The sequence below is a fragment of the Aquila chrysaetos genome, chromosome 21 (genome assembly GCF_900496995.4).
Source record: "Aquila chrysaetos chrysaetos chromosome 21, bAquChr1.4, whole genome shotgun sequence".
Classification (NCBI taxonomy): Eukaryota; Metazoa; Chordata; class Aves; order Accipitriformes; family Accipitridae; genus Aquila; species Aquila chrysaetos.
In genome coordinates, this window is record NC_044024.1 from 24,389,515 (window position 1) to 24,416,505 (window position 26,991).

The window sequence follows — 26,991 nt, forward strand, 5'->3', positions numbered from 1 at the left end:
CGCACCCCCACGTGCTGTTCCATGCCTCCCTGCTTTCGCTTCCCGGCTGATAGGCAGGGCGTGAGATACAACTCACGGAGAGGACAACCGCAGGAGAGATGCGCACGCCTGCAGCCCCTGCATCCTCACCACCGCTCAAGCTGGTGGGAGCCCGCCGGGTGCCACCCGGAGCCCCCGTGCCAGCCCAGCAGCAGGGAATGGCGCTTGCACCCCAGCCCTCCTCCGCCCAAAGGGACAAACCTCAGCAGCAGCACTTGGTGTAAACACCTCCAGCCTCTGCAATCCTCCGACACCACCGGCAGACACTGCTCTGCCGGCCACGCACGCGTACCGGCACGTCAGCCGAGAGCGAGCACCTCCTGCTCGTGGGATAAAACCGACCCCGATGACAGGTTGCTGCTGACGCTGAGGAAAAGAATTGGCTGCATTAATTTGAGCTCTGTTCAAAACCCAAGGGAAAGAGAAAAAATAATAAAAAATAAATCAATGACTGCCAAAGAAACAAGAGCAGAGCCAGAAGGGAAGGGGCAAGGCAGCAAGCACCGGGGCAAGAAAAGCGATGCTGTGGGTGCTGCGGAGCCGGCAGCAAAGCCGGCCGCCAGCTCCACCAGGACACAGAGCAACTGGTGCTTTCACTTCGAGCCCGGCTTTTTGATGGGCTCTGAAGCCCATCTGCTGACTCAGAGCAGCACAAGCATGGCAAGCCCCAGGGGTGCACAGGATATCCTTAGCAAATTATACCAAGGGCCGTTTGATACAAAGGTTCCCCTACTGCCTCTCGCAAATTATTATTTTTTACAAGATCAAAGCCAAACATGCTTCATTGCAACTCAAGCTCAAAGGTTCATCATCAGCGACGCAGAGGTTTGCCACCAAGGAAAGAAGGGAGGAGAGAGAGAAACAGCAGGAGATGCTGCTCACATCACCCCATCTATACCTGGGAGGGGACATCCCGGTGTACATCCCCTAAGGCCATGGTCAGCCAGCCCCAAATTCCCCCTGCTCCTTCTGCTTGTGGTTTCCCCTTGGCCCCTGGTGCAAGAAAGCTCTTGCTCACACATCCACGCCACGCAAGCCCTGTGCCGTGGAGTTCAGATACCAAAAATCAATACGACGCATTGTATCTGTGCCCAAAACTGACAGCTGCAATTTCTTTTCATTTCTTGGGCTTGGCCACAACTACATCTTGAAGTTGCCCTCCTACCCCTGCCCATGGCCAGGCACACGGCGCAAGGAGTGCCGCAGCTCTTCCCAAGCCCCGCGAGTTATGGGTTTGATTTATTTAGGATGCAGTTCTCAGTGCTCTCCAGGCGTACAATTATTGTACAACTGCAGATGGTTTACCAGGCTAAAAAACCCAATCCAGCGTTTGGCTTCGCTACCATTTGGTGGTGACAGGTCAATCTGCCTTGTGCTCAGCGAGCATCAGCCTTTGCTGAGCCAGACACAGAAGCACCCGCTTTCCTAAAGTTACACAGAATTTAAAACCCAACAAGGTATGTCTGCAGGTCACATTTTGGCCTCCAGCACACCCTCCTGATCTCTACCAGCCCTCACTTTTACCAGTGTTTGCTAAGTCCTCCTGGTCTCCCCCAGCACCAAAACTGGGCAGGGCTTTGCCAGCCTTTCAGAGCCCCGCATTGCAAACCACCTCTCCTCTCTGGAGCTGCTTAGGCAAATGCTAATGATTCAGGTTGATATTTTCCACACCAAGCGTGATTTTTTTGTTGTTGTTTTTTTCTTCTCCCCCCCCACCCATTTCCCCACCCCCCAAAAAAACCTTCAGCCCAAATTGCTCAGCCACTTCCAAGAATGAGGCTTTAAAAAAAGCTATGTTGCTCCACCCGTACATTAAAAAAAAAAAAAAAAAAAAAATATGGCAACCCTTTCCTTAATTGGCTCCACGACAGCAGGATATAAAATCTGGGCAGCAGTTGTCTGTGCGCTTTTTGTTGTCTTCGGGAAAATTAGCTCAAAATTGGATCACTGTTCGGGGAAAAATAAAAAACCCCATCCAACAGTGCCGTCCCATCCCCAAAAAGCCCAGGCTGTCCAGCACAGCTCCCACTCGGGCTAAGCGGAACCCTCCCACAGCAGCAGGGACCCACTCCCCAATTTGACGGGGGAGAGGGGGTCCCCCTCTGCTCCCCTCGGCCCTGCTGACAACAACACACTCCTGCAAACATCAGCCTTTCCAACCAACTGCCCTGAATTTGCCCTTGGCACAGGTCTGTCCCAAGAGAAACAGGGGTCCCACAAGGAAAAATAGCCCCCAACCGCGTAATTAGCAACAGCTTCCTACTTAATGAAGATACTTGAGGGAGAGAGAGAGGGGAGGCAATCAGGCTCATCCAGCCAATTTAGACATGGCATTACCTAATTTTTCTGTGCTTGACTTGCAACCTTGATAGGTTGGTGCGTGTGGAGCTGCTAGGCATATTTAACACTATATTTCAAGCTTAAAGCCCCAGCTGAAGAGCATCCTTCGGCCAGGTCATTGCTGCAGCACGCTCCTCTTTGCTCGCTCTTTCCTCCCAGTAAATCTGAAAACATCGAACAGAATTTGGCCTTTCCTCCCACAGCTCCTGCCTTAACAGCTCCCTTAATAACAGCAAATTTGTCCAAGGCTTTCTGAAAATCCAAATAATTCATCTCCCAACCGCTCTCTGCAATCACCTTATCACAACACTGAAAAAAGAAGAAAAAAAACCCCCGATTAAACTGGATTTCCTGTATAAAAGCCATGCGTTGTTGTCCTTAACCTATCACACTGAAGCGCAGGCATTTCCACATGAGCTTTAATTATTTTCTCAGCCAATTTGCTTGGTGCTAAAATAAAGCTAGCTGCTCTGTAATTCCCACAGTTCTCGTACCTCTTTAAATTAAGGACAGAGCAGAAGAGGCTGTGCTCCCATGCAGCAGTTGCTTTTAATGAGAGATTACTTTTTGCTGGCAGTTCAGCCGCTTCATTGTTAAATTCCTTCAGAAGAGCTGGCTGGAGCCCACCGGGCGCTGGTGATTTGTTGCTCTTTAATTTCTCCGTTTGCACAGTACCTTATTCCCCAAGAGAATTTCATCTTCATTGCTGCCTATGTTGTCTTGACTGATGGGATTAAACTGGTTTGCTTCATCACAACATCCTCTTTCTCCCCATCGGGCTCCGGTGACAGAGCAGAGCTCCCAGGGCTGGGAAGGGCTCCCACAACCTGCTCTGGGCGCCCTCTGCCCTCACAGCTTGCACAACTAGTTTTGGTTGTGTTCCCCCTGCCATCCTAAAAAGGGGATTATTCCCAATGTGTGAACTCTGCACAAGCCTTAGTAACCAACACACAGGCACTGCCCCAAGCCAGGGCGCTCCAGCCGTCCCATCAGCATCGCTGGTCCAGCACGGCCATCCCACTGGCCACCGCTCCCATCCCCACTGCACCAGCTCCAGGGCTGCCCCTCAAGCTGCTCTGGTTTGGGGGGCTGCATTTTCCACCCCCCTCTTCTCTCTTTTTTCTTCCTGATAACATCCCTTTGTTTGTCAAGTGGCTCCACAAGCCTCCACAACCCATCACCCCCCAGGGATTTCTGTAGTTTCTATATACGCAAGAAGCCTTTGCCCCAGCAGGCTCTTCCCAATATTCCCCCAAATATGCTGCCCCCAGCTCAGCACCTTCCACACCCAGCATGCCCCACCGTCCCTTCGCTCCTGCCAGCACCAGAGCTGAACATTTCCCATTGTTTTAAATGGCTAATAATACTTTTACAGCTGTGCAGAAATCAATTGATTATGCTATTTGTTCTGGCAATGCAATGAAACCTTCCCATCTGCAGCCGCCTCCGATTCACCCGGTGTGAAATGAAGAGCCACACTCCTGGGGGCTGGAAAGTACAAGGTGAAGGGCTCATGACAATAGGGGGTTTTTTGGCCTAATGTTAAACTGTCAGCTGCTAATGTCATATTTGTCTAGCCTGATAGGATTGCAATGCAGGATGAAGCACAAAGGTTTTAAGTCAGTCATGACTGCACAAGAATACAAGCCATCACTCAGCTGTGCTCCCCATTCACCAGTACCAGGTGCCAGCCTCGCAGCACATCATCTGGATTTCGTGATCTTGAAGGCACCCCAAACCCACCAGCATCCACAACAGCCCTCCACAGATGGAGCTGAATGCTTCACCCATAGAGGCAAAGCCTTCGGTGTGAGCCCAGCACCACTCACATTTCAGACGAGCTCACCAGGGAGCAGAAACAGCTCCAAGGAGCTTCTCTTAGGGTACCCACATGGGGCAAGGATGCTCCAGCCAAGGTCCACAAGGTGTCCACCAGGGAGAGACCTCATTCAACTCCAAGATGTCAGGGAGGGAAGCACCAACCAAAGCTCGTCTGTTTTTAATCCACTTAACATCCTGGTCGAAGGGAAGATTCTACCGCTTTACTACAAACGGTGCCCGGCTCAGCAGCACGCACAAGGCGCTGCGCTCTGCCCTGCTCGGCAAGGCGACAGTTCCCCGAACGCTCCTGTGGGACCTCAGCACAGCATGTTCCCACCAAAGGCTCCCGGGGGATCCAGCGTTTGGAGTTTACGACGTGCAAGGCAGATCAGGGAGAGATTTCCTGCAATTTGCTCACCGGCTTTTGCAGCCGTGCATGCAAGAATCGCGCCGTACGGATTTCTCAGCAGCTCGAGCGGTTCAAAGAAACCCCACGCAGCAATGGTACACATCACCCTCCTGGAGCCTTAAGGGGCAATTCCCACAGACATGGCATGGAAACCTTCCCCTGCCACCTCCTTCAGTGGCCTGGGAGTTGACAGGACACAACAAGGTGCAGGGCATCTCTCTGGTCCCCTGCGATTCGGCAGGTCCCTAGAGCGCAGCACGGTTGCTTTTGATTCCTATTGAACGCCGCAGCTCCCCAGGGCCCTCTGCGCTCCGGCAATTAGTAAAGCCAGGGACTGCAGCAGCCAGGCTCACCCTCAGGCAGGCAGCAGCCCATCACAGACCTCCTCTCCACACACCGTGGCGTGTCCGTCTGTCCGTCCCAGCCTCCCCAGCCGTGCGTTTCTGCCTGGAACCGCCAAAACCCAGCAGCCCCTGCCCCTCTGCCAGCAGCTGCCACCGCAACTCAGGGGCCAAAGCCCTGCAGCTGGGGGGTCGCAGTGATGCTGGGCAGCCCCAGCCCACAGTGCCGGAGCCAGGGACATCTGCAGGAGCCTGGCTCCGAGGGCTGCAGCGGTGGCAGGAGCAGCCCCACCTTCCCAAGACCGGCGCAGATGTGAGCGAGCCACTTCCAGCCCGGTCATTGAGAAAAGCAGCTGGGGACCTGGCACACCACCAAACTGGCACGTCCGCCGCTCCCGCGGCCCTGGTGCCGGCAGCCCTGCCATCCCCCTGCAAATCCTCCTTCCCCTGCCCACCAAACCCCTCCTCTGCCCCAGGTCTCACCACCTCCCTCCCTCCTTCACCTCTCCTGCAGTTATTTGCTCTCCTGCCACCCTGGTCTAACGGCTTCTCCTCCGCTGCCCAGCACGGTCAGCCGCTGCTGTGAGGCAGGCGAGCAAAACACAGCGCTTGTGTCAGCACCAGCAGCTCCTGAAAAAAGACCTGCACCCAGCTGGTTCCTGCCAGACCACACATCGCAGCAGCTTTTTGATCCAAGCCTTTCTCCAAGTGCACCCCGCAGCTCTGCGTCCTTCCCCTCTTCCTCAGGCACTGCCTGCAATGCAGCTCCAGCCCAGCAACGTCCCTGCAAGCAGCCAGAGGCCCGTGGCCCTGCAAGGACGAGGGGAGGGCATGGCTGCAAATGCAGTGCAGCAGCAGCTGGTGCTTTATAATAACCTTTTGGGCTCAAGAGCGAGTCACAGCTTTTATCTCTCAGATGGATGCTGCACGGGGAGGCACCCAGCCCTGCACAGAGCTCCTGCAGGCAAAGACGTGACCAACGTAGCACCACGTCAGGCACTGCCAGGGCCCACAGCCATTAGCTACAGAGCAAGCAGAGCCCCCCACACCACCACCCAGCACCCCACTTTCTACCTGCGCCAACCGTGGAAGCTCAGCTCCTTCGCTAAACCAGAAGCAAGGCGAGGCAGCGCAGGCAGCTGCGCATAAATCCCCCAGTGACCTTGGAGCAGCAGCGTGGCCGAGGAGAAGCGTATTTCGAGGGTCAACCCCTCAGTCTCTCCGGAGGCTGGAGAAGTAGCAGCACGCACCAGTGTTCGCAGCCCCAGTGGCATAGTGGGGCATGAGCATCCTTCGAGGACTGTGCCCCATGAGCCATGCTGGGGTTATCCCCCCTCCAGACTGGGCCACCAAGTCTCAACGCAGGACACCGGTGCTGCTCACCCGCGAGGGAGCAGGGTTTAAAGAGGTGCTGAGAAACAAAGCGAGGCAGCGAAGATGAGGTTGGGCTCACAGCAAAGTCCAATGCTGGAAAGAGCCAGAAGAGACAGATCCAAACCCAAGAAGATACCGGTGCTGCTCCAACGCAAGCATGGCACAGCAAGGAGCTGGCCTGCCACTGGTGCTCTCCAGGGACCCTCATGCTGTGCAAACATCGAGGCTACTACTGGAGGGATGTTTATTGGGGGACAGAGTGAAGACAGATCCTCAACCAACGAAGGGGTTCCTCCTGCACAGTACAGCCCCATCCCAGCAAAGGCACAGAGCCCGAGCATGCCAGCCCAGTGCTTGGCATCCCCCCCGCTGCACTCCCCGACGCATGATGCAGAGCAGCACTGGGCAGCCCCATAGGAGAAGGGAGAAAACTGGAACAGGCCACACAAGCAAGGCATGGCTCCAAAAGGGCCAGGAGCTGCTGCCTGGACCAAGGTTTCCATCAACCTCTCAACCTGCTAAGGGCTACAGCATGTCCCCAGAGAGCAGCTCAGACAGCGCTCTGCAGAGCACATGTGCCACGGCACTGCGTCAGCCCTGCGAGCCCATGAAAAAGCAAGCTGCAGACAATGTTGCTTCAGTCCCATTTTGTTGCTCAGCACTGCTAGCAAGAAAAAGGCTATTCCAACCTCCCCGCAGAGATCCCAACCTCGCGCGCTGCTAACTGGAGGTTGTGCAAGTCAGCTCAGAGCCAGCCGCTGCCGCAGAGCTTCACCCGGCTGCCCCAGCCAAGCATCCGCTCCAGCCTCCAAACCCCAAAACCACTAAACGCGATGGCCACGCTCGTGACGGATGCCATGGGGTCGGGAAATTCAAAGGCTATTGTGCTGCTTTGTGCAAGTTTAAATATATCTGCACAGGCTCCTTGGGGTTGCATTCCTGGTGAAGCGGGTAAGATAAACAAGGCTTCCTGCAGGAACTGAAGACAATGGGGGAATAATTAGCATTAATCCCCAATGCAGAAACAATGCAGGTAGCAGATATTTTAGACTTTCACACCCTCCCCCCCCCCCCCCCCCCCCGTCACAATCAGGAAGAGGGGCCCAGACTGGCATAACTTGGCCTACGGGCCACAGCTAAGACACAAACTATATAAAAGGAGGGAAGCAACACACCACTGGAGCCGAGGGATCAGCCCGGGGCTTCGCTGTTTCAGGCTTCCCTTGCAAAAAGGAGGCTGGTCCATGAGGCATGTGTTTTGGAGACATGTTTTTCCCAGCATAAGTGGCTCTGGGCACCACCTGGGCTCACCCACATGCCGAGGGTCCCAGCGCAGAAGGTTTGGGGACAGAGTTTGCAACCGTGCCCCAGCCCAGCTTTGCTTCCAGCATGGCGCAGCCAGCGATGCTGTACCGGACCAGCTGCAGGCAAGCTCAGAGGAAAGCTCCCATGCTGCTGCAGGGCTCCAGCAGGGAGGGTGCAAGCCAGCTGCAGACCCCACTGCTCCCTCTGCAGCCAGGCCAGAGCATGTCGGAGACCCTCTGCAGCTACAGTTACCACCTCTTCATTTCACAGAGGGGACAAATCAAGGCTTGTTTTCAAATCATGGCAATTTTTTAAACCGTTTCCCTACACTCGACCCTTGGGAGTGCTCCGTGAGCTACATTTCCCAGTCCTCCCGGCGCTGCAGAATGACAGAGGGACATCAGCGCTCCCTGGACATTTTGCCAGTGCAGTAAACGGGTCGTTTGAAGCCTTTCAAGACGAAATGCTCCTGGCCTCCGAGGTGACTCACAACTGTTAGCATCCCTTTGGAGAGGGCTCTCCAGCCCTCAATCACTTCTGCACATAAGCTTTTTTACCCTTCATCTCAAAAAAGAAACCAAAACCAAAAAAAACCAAAAAAGCACCAATTCAACTGGCTCAGCTTTCCCCCAGCCATATTCCACCTAACACTGAGATTATTTTGCAATTGTATTTGCACTGCTTCACTGCCAGGCTCAGCGCACTCGGCCCGGGGCTCACAGCAAGGTGCTCAGGGAGCCCAGCAGCCAGCCCCTGCCCTAAGCACCCTGCTACTGGATCTACTGGAGGCACAGCAGCAGGCACTGCACACACCCTGCCACACCAGCACAGTTCTGCTGGCAGGTTCGTAGCTCCTGCATCTCCCAAACCACTGACCACTGGAGAGCAAGTGGTGCTGGCTTTGTAGGAGCTGGATGTTTTCTGCTTGTTGCTGCTATCAACACTGTGCGATGCCCACCCACCTGCAAGCGTTAGGCTCTGCTTTCTGCAACTCCAGCTCAGCTGGGTTTTATCATCCACCCTACAGCACTGACTTGGAAAGATTTGAACCCCGCATCCAGGCAAGATCCAGCCCAGGCCGCAGGGATGGCTCAGCGTTACAGGACAGGGGGGTGCATGGGCACAGCATGACCGGCTCGGGCAGCAGAAACGTGCTTCCAGCCGCTCGCACGAGTCCCTCTGTGCTGCCCTGAACACCCTGGGCATTTATCAGTGTGGCACACTACTAGGTAATATCCCTGCGCAAAGAAGCTTGTGCTCTACAGCGAGAGCAAGGAGACTCCAGCACACAGAGGGGACTGGTATGGCAGAGCCACCGCCTGCCCCCATGTCCCACCCTCTGCTCTGGGTACCACCAAACACCCACAGCAGTGGTCCCTCACGCTTTGCGTGGCATGTCACGGGATGCTCCACCAGCAAGGCAACACTCAGCATCCTCCAGGAGCAGCCCTGGGCTCGGTCCCCTGCCACCAAGAAGAAGTTTTCTGATCAAAGCCAGGCTATCAGCAGGACACCAGTAAGGCTACGCTGCTGCAGGACACCATCCGCCGTATCCCACGGCTCATGCCAGGATGGGGATTAAACACCAAGCAGGCAAGGCAGGTCCTGAGTGCACACAGCCGGGTCAGAAACAAGCAGCTCACCAAGTCATCTAAAAGATCAGATTGCGGCAAAAGACGAGGGCATAACCCCTGAACCTGCCGCTCCGAAGCCCAGCACAGGCTGCATCCCACAGCACACTGAACAATTACACAATCCCACTCTATTTCCCAGAGGATTACGACCACACCAGCTGCCTCCATCACCCCCGGTCCCCTGGACAGCAGCCCACGCTCCCCAGCCAGCACAGCTCTGTCACGCTGCATCACCCGGAGCGCTCCTCCTTGCTCCAAAGGGCAACCGAGATAATTTTGCCAGCGTGCAGGGGCTACGGATCTCCCTGCCATCCCTTCCAGTTCCCCTTAGATGCAATTCATGAGATGAAGCAGGTAACTACAAAGGTAATTTCCTCCTGCCATCCCTACTCCCTCCCTGCCTGTGGGCTGCCGGAGGGAGGCAGAGGATGGCTTTTAGCAACAAGAGGCACAGCACAGACAATACCTGCTATATAACACTGAAGGGTTCTTTTAATGATCTGAAAGAAAAAGAAAACGCTCTGTATTTTGCATTTGTAATAATCACAGACCCTGCAAGAGGCTCACTGGAGACAGGGTTTTACATGCAGAGGCGCCTTCGCCTCCGAGAGCATCTGACTGCCTTGATTCTCCACGGGAAGCCTGCTGCGTCTTGCAGGCGGATGGCAAAGCTCACGGCTGGTGAAGAATAATAAATGCACGCAAATCCCAAGGATGCTGAAGGGAGCACAGCACTTTGCAGGTCACACAGGGACCGCACCAGTGGCCAGAGACTTAAGAAAGTAGTGGCAGGAGTGAAAGAGTTTTAAAAAAAAAAATTGTATATATATAAATCAATTCAGCCTGACATGCCCAGACCATGGTCTTTCTCAGCCAAGGGCTGGAGCGTCGAGCAGCTTTTCAGGCAGCAGGGAGGAAGCCGAGCCCCCTCTCCTGCCCGCTGTCATCCCCACATGCAGAGAGGACGCTGGGGCCAGTGGGGGAGCTGGATCCTCTCCCATGGCAGCCCCGGCATTGCAGAGGGCATCACCACCCTGTGCTTTGGGGAGACACCAGCCCTGTGGCATCTTGATTGGTGATGTACGTCACCCTGCCTCTAATGACCCCCGCAGACCAGCTGGAATCACCTCCCAACAAGCAGGGCAATAATGCTGCTTTATGATTATTCATGAGATGAAGCACTGCTAAAGGACTTCAGGAATCAGGTAAAAGGGATGAAAAAAGGCTGAAATATTCATGCCAGAAAAATGCAAACGTGTCACAGAAGGAGACAGGGGACCAGGAATGCAACAGCAGCCAGCACCCAAAAAAGCATCCTCTGATGACACCCAGAAGCTGGGCTCCCTCATTTCAAAGCATAACGAAGTCAAAGACCAGTGCAATATTATTCTTGGAAATTAAGTTTCGCACTATATGCGGATTCTCGCAGCTGGCACACCAGCAGCCCAAACACTGTGAGTCCGGGCAGGTGCCTGGGATACCAAAAGCAGAAGCCACAGCATCCCTGCGCTTCGCTCAGTGGCATCAGTGCCCAGGAGTAAGCTAGCAAGGGCACGCAAGGTTTAGCAACCTCCTCCTTAGCAGCAGAGCGTGACACCCCAGCTTTGCATTTCGTGCTCCCCGTGTGAGCACGCAGGGACTTGCTGCCTCCCTGCAGACCCAGCACCCAGCGAGCTCTGCCCACGTGTGCGGCCTCCCGGGCGCTCGCTTCAGCACGCAGCGGGTCAGGGCGAGAGGCGAGCAGCAGAGCTCAGGAGTCGTGCCCAGGCTGGGCATGGGAGAGGGGGAACAGCAGAGCGGGAAGCATACATAGGGCACGGTGCAGGATGCGGCCCTGGCACAGCAGGAGCAATCAGGAGGCCTTCCGTGTCAGGAGGGCAGCGGAGGCTTGGAAGGAGAAAGGATGGGGAAACCCAGCCTGGGAGCCACCAGTGACGGGGAGAGCAACTGCAATGGGCTTGAGAAGAGATAAGGGAGAGCAGGGACATGGTGGTGGGGAAATGGAGGCGGAGGTGCCAGGAGAGAAGGCAAGAGACACGACAAGAGCCGAAACAAGCCTGCACTGCAAGCAATGAACAGGAGAGAGCAACTCTAGCAGGGCACGAGGAAGAAATCCTCCTGGTCCAACCACGAAATGGCTGCAGAGCATTTATCCGGGGCAGCTGTGGGTGCCAGGGAGGGAGGGAGAGCAGCAGAGGGCAGGGAGACAGGATGGGGCAGTATGGAACTGTGCCAGTGAGGCAGATGCTTCAGGAAGCAGAGGGAAGGACCACGACTTTGAGGGAGAACAGGGAAGCCAGGAAGCATCGAGTCTGGTTTCGGGGGGCTGAGAAGAAAAATCCCAGACAGGATAAAGAAGAGGAGCCTGTCCCTGGGAGAGGCCAGCCCTCATCAATGAAGAAATGGGAGACTTCTCAGGAGGAAAGCAAGCCTGAGAGGTGAAGCACAGAAGAACAGGGGCTCAGGAGAACCTCAGGCATGGTTGTGGGGTCAGCAGAGGTCCCAGAGGACATCTCCCACCCACCAGCTGTGGAGGAGAAGGAACGTGCCAAGCAAGATGGTGATTATGGCCAGGATTGCTCATCATAGAAAAGGCCCAGAGCCGTGCAGCTCTGCACCTATCACCCTCCTGCAAGACAAAGCTCAACCCATTCCTCCTTCCTACAGGCACACAAATGCTTCCAGCATCAGGGAGCAAGAGATGGAGCCACCCGCAGCCAGGAAAACCTTCAGGGAAGGAGGGGGGAATAATCAGAGCACATTTCTGGGAGGGGGAAAAAAAGCAACACACGCAGGCAGAGGCATCAGCGGAGAGAGCCGAGGCCAGGTCCCAGCATGCCGCAAATATACCATGATGCAAAGTGCAAGCCAGAAGAAATCAGGGTGAATTTGCTAAACAAATGCAATTCAGCTTGGCTCACTCTCCAGCACTCTGCTGCAGCTCAGGATCTTGCAAGCAGAGCTCCAGAGCCGACCAGGATCCTTGCTCTGTGCTCCAACCCCTGTACAAAACGTTCAGCTATGGCAGAGCTGCTTGCAGCAATGAGAAGACAACGCAAGCACTAAAGCAAAGCAACCAACAGAGAAGACCTTGGCAACATGAGCACTGCCTAAACAAGCCTGCCGTGTTTACGAACAGGGTTCAGGAGACAGCCGATGTGCGTGCGGGCTGCTCCCAGGACGTGCTGCCGAAGGAACTCCAGCAGCTCCCAAGCGCCAGCTTTAAGAACACATCAGATGCTTGAAGATAAACAAAATGCCTTTACAGGGCCTAAGCCAATATATTTCTGCAACAATTCAGAGTTTCTGGATTTCTTCTGCACCTGGTGCATACCAGCCCTGCGCCTGGAGCACGCCAGCATCCAAAACAGACAGGAGGAACTGGGAAAAGGCAGCACAGCTCTTCTGCCCCGCTTCGGGTGTAACCCACAGGTGACCCTCGGCAGGGCAGGGCAGCCGTGCTGGGCTTTGCACAAGCTGCAGCTCCAATGCTGGCAGGTCCCGTGCCCCAGGGACACCCACACCGCCATCCCTGTGGGCACATGGGTGCCGAGCTGGGGCCTCCCTGGGACCGCGAGGGGGGACACCACGTCGTCGCAGCCAGCAGAAGGCTTGTTCCCAGGTGGCAGAAACCCTTGGGTGACCTTGAGGCCAGCAGCTTCAAGGCCAAAAGGCCCCTCAAACAGCCTGATCACAGACACATAACAAGAGGCCACCGCATTTTGCCCCCAGCTCAGGTTTGCCTCAGCACTTCCCCCATTGCCTGGACACCTTTGGTCCCTGACAGAGTACATTTCTGGAGCATCACCACCTCTCTTTTTCCAGCAATTCATCATGCACACCATTGAAAATCCATGCCTTGCTTCTCATCTGAATTCCCCAGCTATTCTGGGGCAGCTGAGCTGGCAGCAGAGCTAGACTGACCATGCAGAACGACTCCTCTAGACACCACTACTGCCCTTACGGGCACTGGGCTAAAAGATTAAAATAATTCCTAAATGCAGGATGCTTTCCTTGCTTAGCTCACCCGTAACTGCCTGGAAGAGTTTTTTTCTCCTCTGGCCTACAAGGCAGGTTACAAAGCAGGAACATCCAATGTGTGCCCAGCATGTCACCCATAGGGTCACCCACACCCCCCAGGGCCCCTTCCTCAGCAACATCCCAGCCCTGAAGTGGTTTATTATTTTCTTCGATCTCTTCCCTCCCCAGCCATAAACCCAGCTGTCTGGGTGACCTCTGGACCTGGGGCACCATCTCACCTTTCCCCTCTGTATTTCAAGAATCGTTCTTCCAACTGCATTGCTGACCAACAGCCCCACGCTCGCACGTGCTGGACTCGCAGGGACGGCTCACCCCCTCCTTCCTCACCCCGGAGGAGGGGGCTCCCAGCAACGCCGTCCCTAAAATGGAGGGTAATCGACTGTGCCTCCTTCACCGGGAGCACACCCACCGGCACCTCGCTCCCCCTTTGATGCACATCCCCTCCAGACTGTGGTCCCCGATATTAAATACCCTTTTAACAGCTCGGCAATAGGCCCTTCCCTTCGTGTCTGGGCTCCACTCGGTCCGAGCAAATCGCTCCAAGGGGAGACATCACCTCTAGTAATAACCACACAGACTAACAGGCTGAGGTAGGTCTCTCGCCACTAAATCCTACGAGACAACAGCGCACGGCCATCAGCTCTCCCAGACTTCTGTGTTGCAAGGTGAGCACAGAATCCACTGCATCCCTCCTCCCCGGGGACCACGGGGCACGGCGCCATGCCACCGGGCCCACCACGCTCCCAGGGACTCTCAGGTGAGAGAGCGGGTAAGTCACAGAAACGCTGAGGTCTGCAGGGACCTCTGAGGATGGATGGAGACCAACCCCAGCTCACGCGGGGTCACCTGGAGCAGGCTGCCCAGGACCGTGGCCCGTTGGGTTTTGAATATCTCCATGGATGGAGACTCCACAGCCTCTCCTGGGCAGCCTGTGCCAGGATTTGACCAATCTCACAGTAAAAAAAAAAAAAAAAACCAAAAACAAAAAAACCAAAAAAACATTTTCTTGCAAGAGATTTCAGCTGAATGCAAGAAGTAAGAAGAGGTGCAGATACCTCATCCGAAGCCACGGTACCGGGGCAGACATCACGCAGCAGGTACTGACTCAAGGGCAGGTCCAACCAGGATAAATCCCCTTGTGCAGGACTTCTGAAGCCTGGATCCACATCTGCTTCCTTGCATGGGCAGCAGGTCCAGCTCCAGGGTTCTGGAGCACTTACGGGAGGGATGCAAATCTCCTGTCCCTGTCCTGTCCCCCCTGCATGGGGACTGCAGACCCCTGCCACCCTCCCTTGCCCCATTCCCTCTCTCCCAAAGCATCTGCTTACAGCCACGGGTGGAGAGAAGCTGCTGAGCAAGACAGACTGACAGCAGGTCCCACACACACGCCAGAGCCCTGGACACCCTGGCTGGGCAAAGCAAAGCCCCGCGGTGGCAGGGGGTGCGCAGCATCTCTGTCAGCAGGACCACAAGCACAGCAGCCAGCAGTGCCACCGTCACACAGTGTCACAGTGGGGCTCAGCATCAGCACCCAACAGCGGGCATGGCGGGCTTGCAAATTCCTCCCTCCCTCCCAGGACACCCAGCCAGGGCAGCAAACCAGAGCAGCTGCTCACAGCCTCACGTCAGGGTGCTCGAACGCCAGCGTGGCCACCCCAGCCCACCCCCTGCTTCGCGTACTTGGGCATCATTAGATGGCCTTACCCTGCCTAATTTTAATCAGCACAGTTACACAACCAGATTTAGTAGGGTTCTTCTGACGATTGCCCATGAAACACATTTAACTCGCTCCATGCCTCTTTGAAAAAGCAAAAAACTAATTTATTCCACGTCACCTCTGACTTGCTCCCGAAGGATGCTGCATGGCTGCATTTCAGAGGGGTGTGCGTGTACGCATCTTCTCCTTACTCCCATGCAGACCTTCAGCCAGCTTACATTTATTACGCTGTGCTCAAATCCTACTTCAGGCTTGAATCGTACTTCAGACCTCTGCCTGCTGTCTGAAGTTAATTTTTTCCCCTTTGGTCAACCAACTCAAAATTGGGTTTGCGTATTAAAATGAAATTTAATTTCTAGGCCATTACCCCAATGTGGTCTAGCTCCTGTGTCTGCAAAATTAGGAATAAACAAACAGACCTAGCAATTCATTTCCCTCTTAGACATGAATTCCAGTTATAAACAATAGTAATAACATTCTGCAGAGGCACAGAGCCCCTTTCATTTCAGGATCCCAAGCCACGTCATGGAAAGCCAGCAAAGCCTTGGGACTCCTGACATACGCCAAGTCACTCATGTGCAGAGCTGGCACACAGACCTGCTAAATGTTTTCTTGCATGGCCTGAAAAGAGCATCTCTTGGATTTGCCCTCAGTTTCTCACTGACATAGCAGGTTTTCTATTATTTTTCATGTTGGCTTTTCACAAGCTACTGGGTTTTCCTTTTCCCTCTCAAGTAGAGAGTCCAGATAGAGAGATACATAAAATAGTTTTGAGACCTGAGAGCTTGCAGCATCCAACTCTGCAACAGCTGTAAAAAACCAAACAAAAAACGCAAACCCAAAACAACAACAAAAAACCCCACACAACAATCCTCCTTTCTCTTTAGTCTCTACTCTTAAATTCTGAGAGAAAAAAAATCCAGCATCACTTTTAATCTGCATGGGTGAGAGCAAGCGTCCCCGCTCATCCACGGGGCACTCTGGCTGAAGATCGCATTCGAACCAGATCCCATCCGCACCCTCTTCCTTTCGAAGTGCGGAAATCCCACGGGAAATGCCCCAAAGGAAACAAAACCAGCTGCCAACACCCAGCCAGGGAAGAGCAGGCGTCCGCATATCAGGCCAGGTTGCTTGCAGCAGGCTACCGAGCACACTCCTCCGCTTGGACACATCCCAGCCAGCACAGTTTTAAATAATAAACACTGTTTTCATCGGGAAACACCCTCCGAATCCCGCAAGCTGTTTCCACTGCAATTTGAAAGACTCCTCCAGTTCAGCACAGCCCAAAACATGCTGGGACCGTCCCAGGGCAGCCCTGGCCGAGGCAGGGAGCAGCCTCGGAGCACACCAGGCTTTTCCCAGGCACCTGGGAGATGGGGGAAAGCGATGGCACCTGCAATGGTGCAGCGTCCCCTCCCCGCTCTCACAGCGGCCACTGGCACAACACCGGGGGACACCGGACAGCCCACGTCCCCTCTGAACACCCCTGTGCATTAGAAGGGGACATCACAGGGGGAGGGAAATGGTGACATTGCCAGGGGTGGGGGGGACGCGAGAGGGACGACAGCTCGAGCCTGGCTGCGAGAAGGACTCCGAAGGCAAGCGAAGAGCAGGGGAAAGGGGCAGCGGAGGGATGTCCCCGGCCCTTCCGGCACCCGGAGGCACTCAGGTTTGTTTGCCCGGGGAGGAAGCCAAGCCCAGCCGGTGACGTGGGGACAAGTGAGCCGCGTGAAGGCAGACCAGCACCACCGAGCCGAAAGAGAGCACGGAGAGAAGACAGAAAGAGGTCCAAACTCACACGCCGGCATGCCTGACCCCCCACCCCAAAACCCCACGCCAGGTCCGGGTGCGCCCCAGCCGCGCGGGGCAGGCTCTTACCCAGCACAGAGCAAGAGGGCTGCAGCACGGCCAGGCTGTGCAGGGCAAAGAGCTTCAACCCACCGGGCGAGGGGCAGCTGGGCACGCCAAGCTTCTCGTCACCAAGACCCGTCCCCACACTGGGGTGGTCCTGCAGGGCAGCATCCTGCTCCTCTCCCTGCTGTGCGGGTGGGCATTGCTGGGGTGGGGGGGTCTGCCTTCCCCCCCCCCCCAGCAGTGAGTCGGGAGCCCCAGCTGAGCAAGGGCAAGGACGTCCCCGTCCTAGCCACTGCCCCCCGGACACGGGACCCTCTTGGACCCAGGGCCTGGCGCTGCCCGCAGCGGGCAGGGCTGAGGGCAGCCCCCGCGCAGGGACAGAGCGGAGGCAGCGGCAGCGAGCAGAGGCGATGACGGAGCCTGGCGCTGCCAGCGAATACAATAAGCTATTTCCTGAGAAAGGCCAGCGTGTCCAGAGGCACAAAAGGGGCTATTCTACCGCCGGCCGTGCTCCCCAGCCTGCTCGGGGCTGGGACGAGGAACAGGGGGGAGGGCAGATGCCGAAGCCACCAAGCGCTGCGCGTCTGGCTGATGCTGGCAGGGCCCCGCCACATCCACCCCACAAAGCCGGGGCTGCAGCGGACCCAGCTCTTGCCCCCGTGTCACCTCCAAGGACCATGCAAACCACGGGCTCGGGACTCAGCACCATCCACCTCTCCGCACCCAGCGGACAACGGGCAGGTCCTGGGCCACTGGCAAAAAGAGCTAACGCCATGTTTTCTTGAGGCCGCGCTTAAGAAAACAGGAAGGCGACACAGGATCCGAGGGGCGAGACGCTCCCTCCCCAGCACCGCTCGGGCTGCCAGAGCCCCACCAGCAGCCACGGTCAGGGACGAGCCACCCTCGCACGGCACAAGGCAGCTTTCAGCGGTGCACAGATGCCCCATTCTCCGTGCCGGTGACCTCCCTGCCCTGGCATTTTTGGGACTCCGGGCTCCGCACTGACAAGCGATCACACTGGAAGAGGCAGCGGAGGGAGGCCGGTCATCAGAGGCCGACGGAGTTGCTCATTTGCAAAAGATGACAGTAAAGCCAGGCACTCATTAAGCTGCAACACACACTTGTTTTCCAGGGCAAGAACATTAAAAACAAGCAAAAAAAAAAAAAAAAAGCAGCACAGGTTCAAGCCCTGGCAAGGAGACCAGCCCCTGACCCCACACCTCCCCAGGGCTGTTTGTCCCTCCCAAGGAGGACGCTCAGGGGAGCATCCTTCAGCAGCCACAAACCCTCCTGAAACAGCCTGCTAGCTCGCGCCAAAGAGGGGAGTGCCAGCCTAAGAGAGATTTCAAGGGAGCGAAGGTGGGTATGTTATTGGAAGCCGTAACTCCCTCCAGAGGTACAAAATAATCACACTGCTTATTAGCTTCATTTAAAGAACCAGCTGTGCAGCCTGCAGAGAAAGTTCTGGTTCCAGCATCTCCAATGGGACGGGGCCAAGAGCCACGGTCTCTCCAGTGACCAGCCTCCCAGAAGTCAGGAGCTGACCTGAGAGGTAACAGGCTCAACCCCCCCACACCCTCTACTTCAGACAGTCCAGCAGCCCCAACCACTGACTCCACAGAAACCCACATTCAGAGCCATAGTCCAGGGGATTCGGGATGAAAAACCCAAGTGCGGGTTTGGAAACATGCCTCCCCATCCCCTAGAGGAGATGATCAAGGGACAAGACAATCCTGATTTTAAAAATAAGTCATTTATCAATCTCACATGGTCTCAGGGATGATCCCACCCTGCTTACAAACACGTATATAAATGCAATGACATACAAACTGGTAGCACATCAGCCCCTCGAGCTGTGCCTGTGCCAACAAGGCCACTGGAGCGCAGCCTGCCTGCAAGCACACTCTTCAAGGGAGGGAATTTATCACCCACTGCAGCTTAATTTCTTTTTCTAAAACAACATTTACAAAACAGGCAGCACAACTCTCAGGACCCTGGCTGTACACACGCACTACTTTCACCCAATGCCGCAAAAGGTTCCGCAGGGCACAGACCTGCCTCTAATCGCTTGCGAAGCAGCCGGCACACCCAGGGCTCTGTAGCAATAACACCACCTGCCTGAATAGATGCAACTGCTCCTGTCGCTGACATTCATTCTTCGTCCTCATACTCCTATCCCACTCTCTGTCTTTTCCCAGGAGCATCCATCCTCAAGGAATATCCCCTTGGGTCCAAGACCACTGCCCAGGGCAGGAAAACCGCCACAACCAGCCTCCCTTCCTCCCATTTTGTGGCTAGTTTTATTGCCCCTTTGTTAGGGGCAAGAGCCAAGCGAGGAGTTTCGAGCGTGCTCCTAGCAGGCGAAACGCAGCAGCAACAACCACAGTGCAGAGCCCACGGCACCCGCAGAAGCCAGGGGGCTCTGCCGGCAGCCTGCCCACCCAGCCCTCTGTGGGCAGCTCCACCACAGCCCCCCTCCTGCACAGACCAAGGGCCACCGCATACCCCCGCCTTGCCCGGAGCAGGGTGAGATAGGGAAGGAAGGGCACCGCTGATCTTAATATAAGGGTCAAGTAGCAGCTCAAGCCCCTGCTCGACCCCATGCATGCAGGTTGATGGGCTGGTGGCACTTCCCAGCTTCGTCGGATGCTGCCCGGTGGTGACGTGGCCGCTGAGCCGATGCCACCCGGGAGCCAGCAATGCCCCAGCACGATGCACAGCGCTCCAGCTGCCAGCTTCAGCCTGGCTGCAGCAGCTCCTCAAGCAGAGCCGGTCTCCTTGAAGCCGCTTTCCGACAACAAAGGCTCAGTCGAGGTTTCAGGGCTCGCTCGAGAGCGCGAGGAGACCTGGGTGAAAGCCAGGCAGGGCAGGCAGAGCCGGAGCCATTAACACCCCGGCGTGTCAAGACTTGAGGAAATTATGGAGCAACAAGAGCCATTTGCCCTCTCCAGAAACTCCACAACCCGTTCAGCAGAACGGCCCTTTGCCGCCTGAGCTAGGTTACAACCATCTTTTAGCTGTGCACATTAGAGCAATAAAATATGCGGTTGATACGTTTTTGGAGGCAAGACACATAAATAAAGCGTGAGGACGAGGAAATTCAGCTCTCGCGCGTCACTCAGGCGCATTTTCTAACAGCTCAACAGATTCTCAGCACAAGCAAAACATGCTCCGCTTCAAGACTAGCAATAATGCCTCCGAGAACACAGGCAATAAAATGCCAGAGCAATATCCCAAGAAATACTGCCCAGCCTCTCGGTGCAACAGAGGGGTCTGCAGTAGCAGACACATTACACATGCCCGTTTCTTCCCTCCTGCTCTGCGAGAAGCCTGCGTGATTCCCGAGGACGCCAGGCTCGGGAGAACCCGTTACCTTTTAACTTCCATTTAACTAAACTTTATCGCGCCCGGGGCCGTGCCGCACTGCCGGGAAGGAGAAGGGGAGCGCTCGGGGCGGGGGGGGGGGGGGGGGGGGCAGCGGCCCCACACCGAGCTCCCTGCCGACAGCAGCGGGAGCCTGGAGCCAAGAACGGCCGGGATGTGAAGTGTAGTCACCGGGCTCACAGGCAGAGGGGATGCGACGCGCTTTACCTGGGGAAACGGGGCGGGGGGGGTGCTGGGTCACGGAAGCAGGGCGGACCGGTACGGCGCGGGCGGGCACGCCGGCCCCTCTCCCGCCGGCCGGGTAACGCTCCGCCGCTCCCCGGCGGGACGGCTCCCAGCCAACAGAGCGGGCCGGGAAGGACGCGGGGGGCCTCGCTGACCCCCGCGGAAGGAGGCGGGGGGAGAAGGGACCGGGCCCCCCCTCCCCCCGTCTCCCCGTCGAGCGGTGGAAGATGCCGGGGCGGGTTCGCAAACGCACTTCGCAGCCGGCAGACCCGAGCGGGGGTGGCGGGGAGCCGCCACCGGGGCACCGGCTCCCGGGAACCGCCCGCCCCCCGCCACCACTTGCTGCAAGCCCTCAGGAAGCCCGGGAAGGGCCGCGCTCCGCCGCCGCCGGGCTCAGCACCTCCCTCCGCCGGCGCCCCGGCGCCGGCCGGGACCCTCCCCGCTCCCCCGGAGCCGCTACCTACCAGCGGGCTGCGGCAGCCTCCCCGCCGCTGCCCGGTCATCTTGGAGGCGCGGCGGCGGCGCGGGGGAGACGACGACGACGGCGGCGGCGGCGGCGGCGGCGGCGGGGCGGGGGCGCGGGGGGGCGGTGCCGCGCTCGCTCCCTCCCCCCACCACGCCCCGCCACGCCCCGCCGCAGGTGAGGCCCGCAGCCCCGGCGTCCTCAGGGTCCTGCCGCCCGCCCGCCCGCGGGGAGAACCGGCAGCCGCGCACCCACCAGCGCCGAGACCCACGGGCGCCCGGTTACCCGCGCACCAGCCTAAACGCGTTCCTGCCTTCCGGAGGGCGGTATATGCTCTTATGTTTACGTTGCGGCTGGGTTCCTCGGCAGCGAGTCCCTCAGCGTGTTTGGTTTTCCGCTGGCAGATGCGGCTGAAAAATAGGTTAGATGAGGGCTTTTACGTTCCAGCTCAGCAAAGCAGAGGGACGTCCTGGCGTTCTCCACGCAGCAAAAAAGCTGCTGGGTGAGGTTACGTTGTTATGTATAAAGTGCACGTATACATATATATGTATCCACGGCAATAACATCAAAGGGAGGCGAGGGAGGGGGAACCCAGAAGTGTAATTTATTCCTCAGCAACATGGGTACGTGCTGTACAGGTTATTCATATGTGAAGACGGCCCCGAGTGTTAAATGAGCCGTCTCTTTAAAATAAACATGAGGGAAAATATATCCAGGCTCCTGGTGCTCCTTCAGGTGAGACAGGGAGAGATTTTTGCAGATGCTGGAGGAAGGTTTGGGTGTGCAGGCACCTGCAGCTGTGGCTTTTTCTGCTCTTAACGTGCTGCGATACCGTCGTCGCTGCGTGCACACACAAACGTGCTGTATTTTTACAGTCAGACACTGAGCACATGGTAGCTGTCACGCTGTGACTTTCCAGTGGAACAAGACAGCTGTACTCTACTGAGCAGTGGAGGTCAACACCACAACCACAGCCAGCCTTGTTCTCACCTAGTTCACCGCACGGAGGAACTGCAAATCCTTTTCCCTGGGAGGATCTGACAGCAGGATAGTTAATATCTGCCACTTATTCTGCATTAAATCCTATCTCTGCTTTTCTGGCAGCAAAAACACAGCCCGCACAGCTGTGGCCAAGTCACGTAATTCATAGCTGTCCTGGGACCGGTCCTTGTCATTTGCATCTGTGCAGACCGAGTGAGAAGAGAACAAACAGCCAGATCAGAGCCTGATACAGCCCGATCCTCCTTTGGTTAGACAGGCAGGAAATTAAATCCACTTTTCTGAATTCAGTGCTGCTAGCAGGCCGCAGGAGGTAGCCAGGGTTGGGTTTAGGCTGCCAAGCACACCCTGTGCTGGTGGCTGGGGTGAAGCAGCGAGGGTAATAGCACAGATGTGCAGCCCCGAGACAAGGCACATCAGGCTGCAGGAGAAATGAGGCCACTAACAACTAGCAGATGGCTGGAGATAACAGCAAAGCACCATTACCAAGGACTCGGTGGGGAACAGCCTGGCTGCACGGGGCTCTCTCTGCGTGGTGACCGGGGCTGCCAGGGAGCAGCTACTGCAGGAGGCTGGCAGCTCCGCTCAGACCCGAGCTCAGAGAATCTCAGGCTTCCTCCCACAGGAAAAATAAAGCCCAGACAGCAGTCATCGTGCAGCGGTGGCCAGCTACGTAGCATCATGCTGTCACACCAGCTCCCAGCTCTGGTGACAGCCTCACTGCAGAGGGTGAGCAAGCTGGCAGGGCTGGGGAGCACAGGGAGCTGGAGTAGCTGCTGGGGCAATGCAGCGGAGATCAGCCTCAGTGCCTTCCTCTGCCCTCCAGGAATCAGCTGCTGCTAGTGCTCGTGCTCGCAAGCCGAGGAGCGGTGATGGGTGCGCTCCGCTGTGGCTCCATCTGTAGAACAGATCTGATGCTGGGGCCCAAGTGGGCTGGGACCCACCAGACTGCAGCTCAGTGACAGAAGTATTTTTGGTTTTTTAAGTCCCCCAAACAGTTTTCCTAAGAGATCCCCAGCAGACCACAGCTCCGCTCACAGCTTGATGAGCGCTGAGATTAGTTGGGCCTCTGCATTAAAAGCTGGAGGTGTCAGAGGTGACCTTGGGCAAATATTTACAATTACAGTGGAGTTGTGTATGTGCATGTGTTCAAAACACAGAAGGGATCAGGTTCAAATGGCACTTTAATTGAGCAAGCAGGGCAGCAGGAGGGTAGAGCTCTTTATGCTAATGTGCTAACCACTCCAGAGTGAGTCACACTCATTAGGGATGGGGAGATCATCTCCATCTGCCCACGAAGTCATTTTGGAGTGGCAAGTGCTCAACAGCTCTTCCAGGAGAACCTGTGCATTTTGAATAGGGACCGTCTTGATTTTTGTAACATGCAGCTGCGAGCATGTTGCTGGGACTCAGGGAATCATGATTATCCTGCCCAAGGCTGGTATGCGTTTGCATCCGCATTTTACAAATGGGGAATGGAGATGCTCAAGTTGTACCGCGTGCCTGGGATGCCTATTGAATAAATAACAGAAGGTTATAGAGCAGGGCTCCCCCTCAAAAATTTGTTCTTACACTGGAAAGCATAGAGGGGGAAAAAATCCTTTTACCTTCTGAATCCCTCTTCCTGCTTCTTCTGAAGAGCAGGCAGGCAGCTGTAGAGATGAGCAGGGACGGATGAATTCCCCTAGAAGAATCTTTTCTCGTTTTCTTTTTATATTTTGATGACTTCATTCTAGCTTTCATTAGCACCTCCTTTATCTCCAGTTCTTCCCCAAAGGCATTCGGTTCCTCCTCGCTGCTGCACAGGCAGCAGCCGTTCCCGGTTCATGGATGGGAAGTGGAGGCTTTGCACCACCTCATGTTGAGGCCTGGAATTTCAGAGCCTGATCCGAACTCCAGCTCTCTCCCATGATGAGTAAACCAGAGGCCTTACCTGCCCCAAAACAAGCTCTTCTGGCTTAGCATCCACTTGCCCAACGCCTCTTCGTCTCGCAAGGAGCCAGTCGCGGTGTTGTGCACTTCGTTATGGCTTCATTGTCCAACACCCTCCTGCAGAAGACCTGAGCTGCCCCACGGGGTTTGAGGCCCGATTTCCAAAGAGGAAAAACTGTTCTCCCGAGTGCATGGTGCATCTCTTCTCTGCACACAAACCAGTCCTGAACACTTTCTCAATACAGCCCAGTTCTTAAAGGAGGGTCAAATGATGGGATTTTGCACCACCTTGTTTGTGAGCGATGCCATCCTCCTGACTCCCCTGGGACCCCCAGAAGGGAAATTTGCACCTGGGTAAGGAGTCAGGGTACGATAGGCAAGGACTATCTAGCCAGGTTTCAAGCCATCTTCTGCACATCTCCATATTTCAGCTGCTTGTTTGCATTCCCCTTATGCCAGAGTTCAGCCATCCCAGTTAGCTGCATGTGAAGCGGTTTTGCTCAAGGCGAACACAAGCATTAGCAAATCCAACCCTTGCCGATGAGGAACTCTCTCTAGGGAGGGCCCTTCTCTCTCTCCTCCCAAGGAAGAAGAGGTGTCCAGGAGGAAGGTGAGGCACTGCAGGGGAGAGCCCAGAGCATTCCCGCAGCAAAAGAGCAGGAGCAGTCCCCAGTTTTGCTTCTGTACTGCTGGGGAGCAGCAGTGGGATGGGACGAGGTGCTGAGATAAGACACCCATTACCTGGGAGCTAGCACAGGAGAGGCAAGACATGAAACTGGGAGCTGGAGGGAAGCAGGAAACTCCCCGCAACAACATCTGCAAGAGCTGCTCTTTGTTTTTGAAGCTGCTGGGCGAGGGGGGTGGCGGGTGTCTCCAAACCCTCCCCTTGCCATGACAAGTCCCAGTCCTCCCTGTTCCCAGACTGGGCTGGGCGGCTGCATTGCACAACGTGCCCCAGCTGGGTCTCCCCTGCCTTGCCAGGGTCACGACACAGAGCCAAAATGCTGCCCTCTCTGTGTTTGCAAAGGGACCTGAAGCAACACATCCCTGGGGAAAAGACTTTGGCCGGATTTTAAAGACACAGGGTTGGACTCCCACATATCCCCAAGTGAGTCATTCCAGCAGCCGGGACCCTCGCCACCAAAATAAAGCACAAGTTCTCTGGTCTGTTTTTCTTGTTTCATCAAGCCTTCACTAACCCAAAGAGTCCTGCTGTACAATAATGCTTCCCCCACCGTGACTCCATGATGAAAGTACTCCTCAGTTAGCTAAATAGGTTCAGCTTCACAGACTTTCCACTAAAGCAAGCTTTTCAGGGGAGTGGGGAACAGAGAAAGCAGCACCAGTGCCCACTATTTTCCCTTCCAGCTTACGGACCAGTGCCCAGGAGCTTCCAGCCCGACCATCAAACCTAACAGCCTCCCCTGGCTCTGCTGGGGAAGTGGGCAAAGAGAGGATAACAGCTACCCCAGCCACATCCAGGTCTGGAAGAGCTTCTGCTGCCACAGCCAGAGGCATTGGCACTGTGCATCCGCAGGATTAATGTGCTGATTATCCACATGGGGCACAGAATGGCTTCATATGACAATTTGATTTTCCCTGTTTGGGCTGGGTTTTAAGCCGAGAAAATGGCACAGGAAAAACACACGGGAGCCCTCAGACTGTGAAGTTAGGCACCTGAAAGGGCAGTCTCTGCTCAGCCCCTTCTGCCTGTGCATCGCAACCGCCTTTCATTACACTTTTCTAACTCCGCAGGGCTCCCTCATCACTCGTTGCAGAGGATGGATGCTGCCGAGGGAGGGAGGCTGGGTGGTTTAGTGAACGGGGCCGCTCTCTGCAGGGACCTCTGTTGCTTTTTGGTGAAATGGAAGAATGCCTGGTGGCTACGAGCAGAGAAAAACTATGTGATAGGGTATGGACAGTTCAGTGCCACCCTGGAGAACTGGGGGTTTGTTGCTGCAACCACTGCAGAGCTCCTGTTTGGAAGTGGCCGTTCCTGTATTGCTTGTCCTCCGAGTTCCCGTGTTGGTACGGAGCCTGGTGAGCACAGTGTGACCAGGCCCATCAGCAGATCTACGCACATAAAGTCCTGTCTTGCCAAGCACTTTGGGGGTAGAAAAAGGACCCCGAGTACCTCAGGTCAGCCATGCAGAGGGATCACATGCTGTCTGTGCTTTTCCCTAGTATCTTTGGGCCATGGGTCCCAGCTTTCAGATGTTGTGTTGGAAAAACATTTGTTGTGCTTGCGGAGCACATGGGTAAGTTACAAGCTCTAGGAGAAGTACACATGAAGACATCTGTAATTTCGCTTTTAGCACAGCATTTCACCAGAGCTCAAGAAAAACCTGGCTAGAGCCGCATTTTGGAGGGCAAACATAGAATTGTTTCTTGAAAATCCTGACCAAAGGGTACAGGGTCCCAGGGAAAAAACTGCCAAGAATCATGTAGTTAAAGAGTACCTCGCCATACATATGCATGAGGGGACTTTGTGTAAGGTGGAAAGCTTCACTTCCCGGTATGTACAAGCTGATCCTCGCAGCCGTGAGAACATGCTTTTAAAGGCAGTGGTAAAACAACCCCCAATCTAACACTGGCACCAAGGAAGCAGGTAGAGGAGCGAGCTGGGGGCAAGTACAGCCCTCTCACTGTCGTACCAACCAGCTGCAAGGACTCATAGCTGGGGACAGAAGTTGTTCAGTCACTCCATCAGCTGCCATTTAAAGTACCTGCCATCTAAAAGGTGCGACAGTGACTACCAGCTGCAACAGCAATCAAGGGCTAATAACTAACTACAACAGGAGATGAGCGGTTCTCAGGCCACGAGCCCCTCTGCAGCTGCTCAGCAAACAGATGGATCTCCTCATTCAACCTCAAGTGAGGTTCTCCAGCATGCTGGAACAGGGCTAGAGCCACCCAAGTCACAGCTGGTTTAACTTATTACCCCTAGCCCCCTCCACACCAGTCCTTAGTAAAGCTCTTCCAGTCCACAAAGTGGGTGTGAGTCTTCCACCTGCTTTGAACCTCGCTGATCCATCCCACATGCAATGCTAGCATTGGTAGCCTGAGCTGAATCTGTACCAGCCACCCGGATAGGAAAGCTGCCCCAGCCCATC

General features: G+C 55.7%; 1 protein-coding gene across 3 annotated transcripts in view; it reads right to left on the minus strand.

The window, feature by feature from the left end:
* MID2 (midline 2) overlaps positions 1-26,991 on the minus strand; it is a 138,917-nt gene that overhangs the window by 100,386 nt on the left and 11,540 nt on the right. Inside the window, exon 1 of one of the 3 annotated variants that reach the window (XM_029996714.2) lies at positions 20,949-21,047. The exons of the other annotated variants lie outside the window; for them this stretch is intronic. The gene's annotated coding sequence lies outside the window, so the exon portion shown is untranslated. Of the gene's footprint in view, positions 1-20,948; positions 21,048-26,991 lie in introns of those variants that run through there. 3 annotated transcript variants of the gene reach the window in all.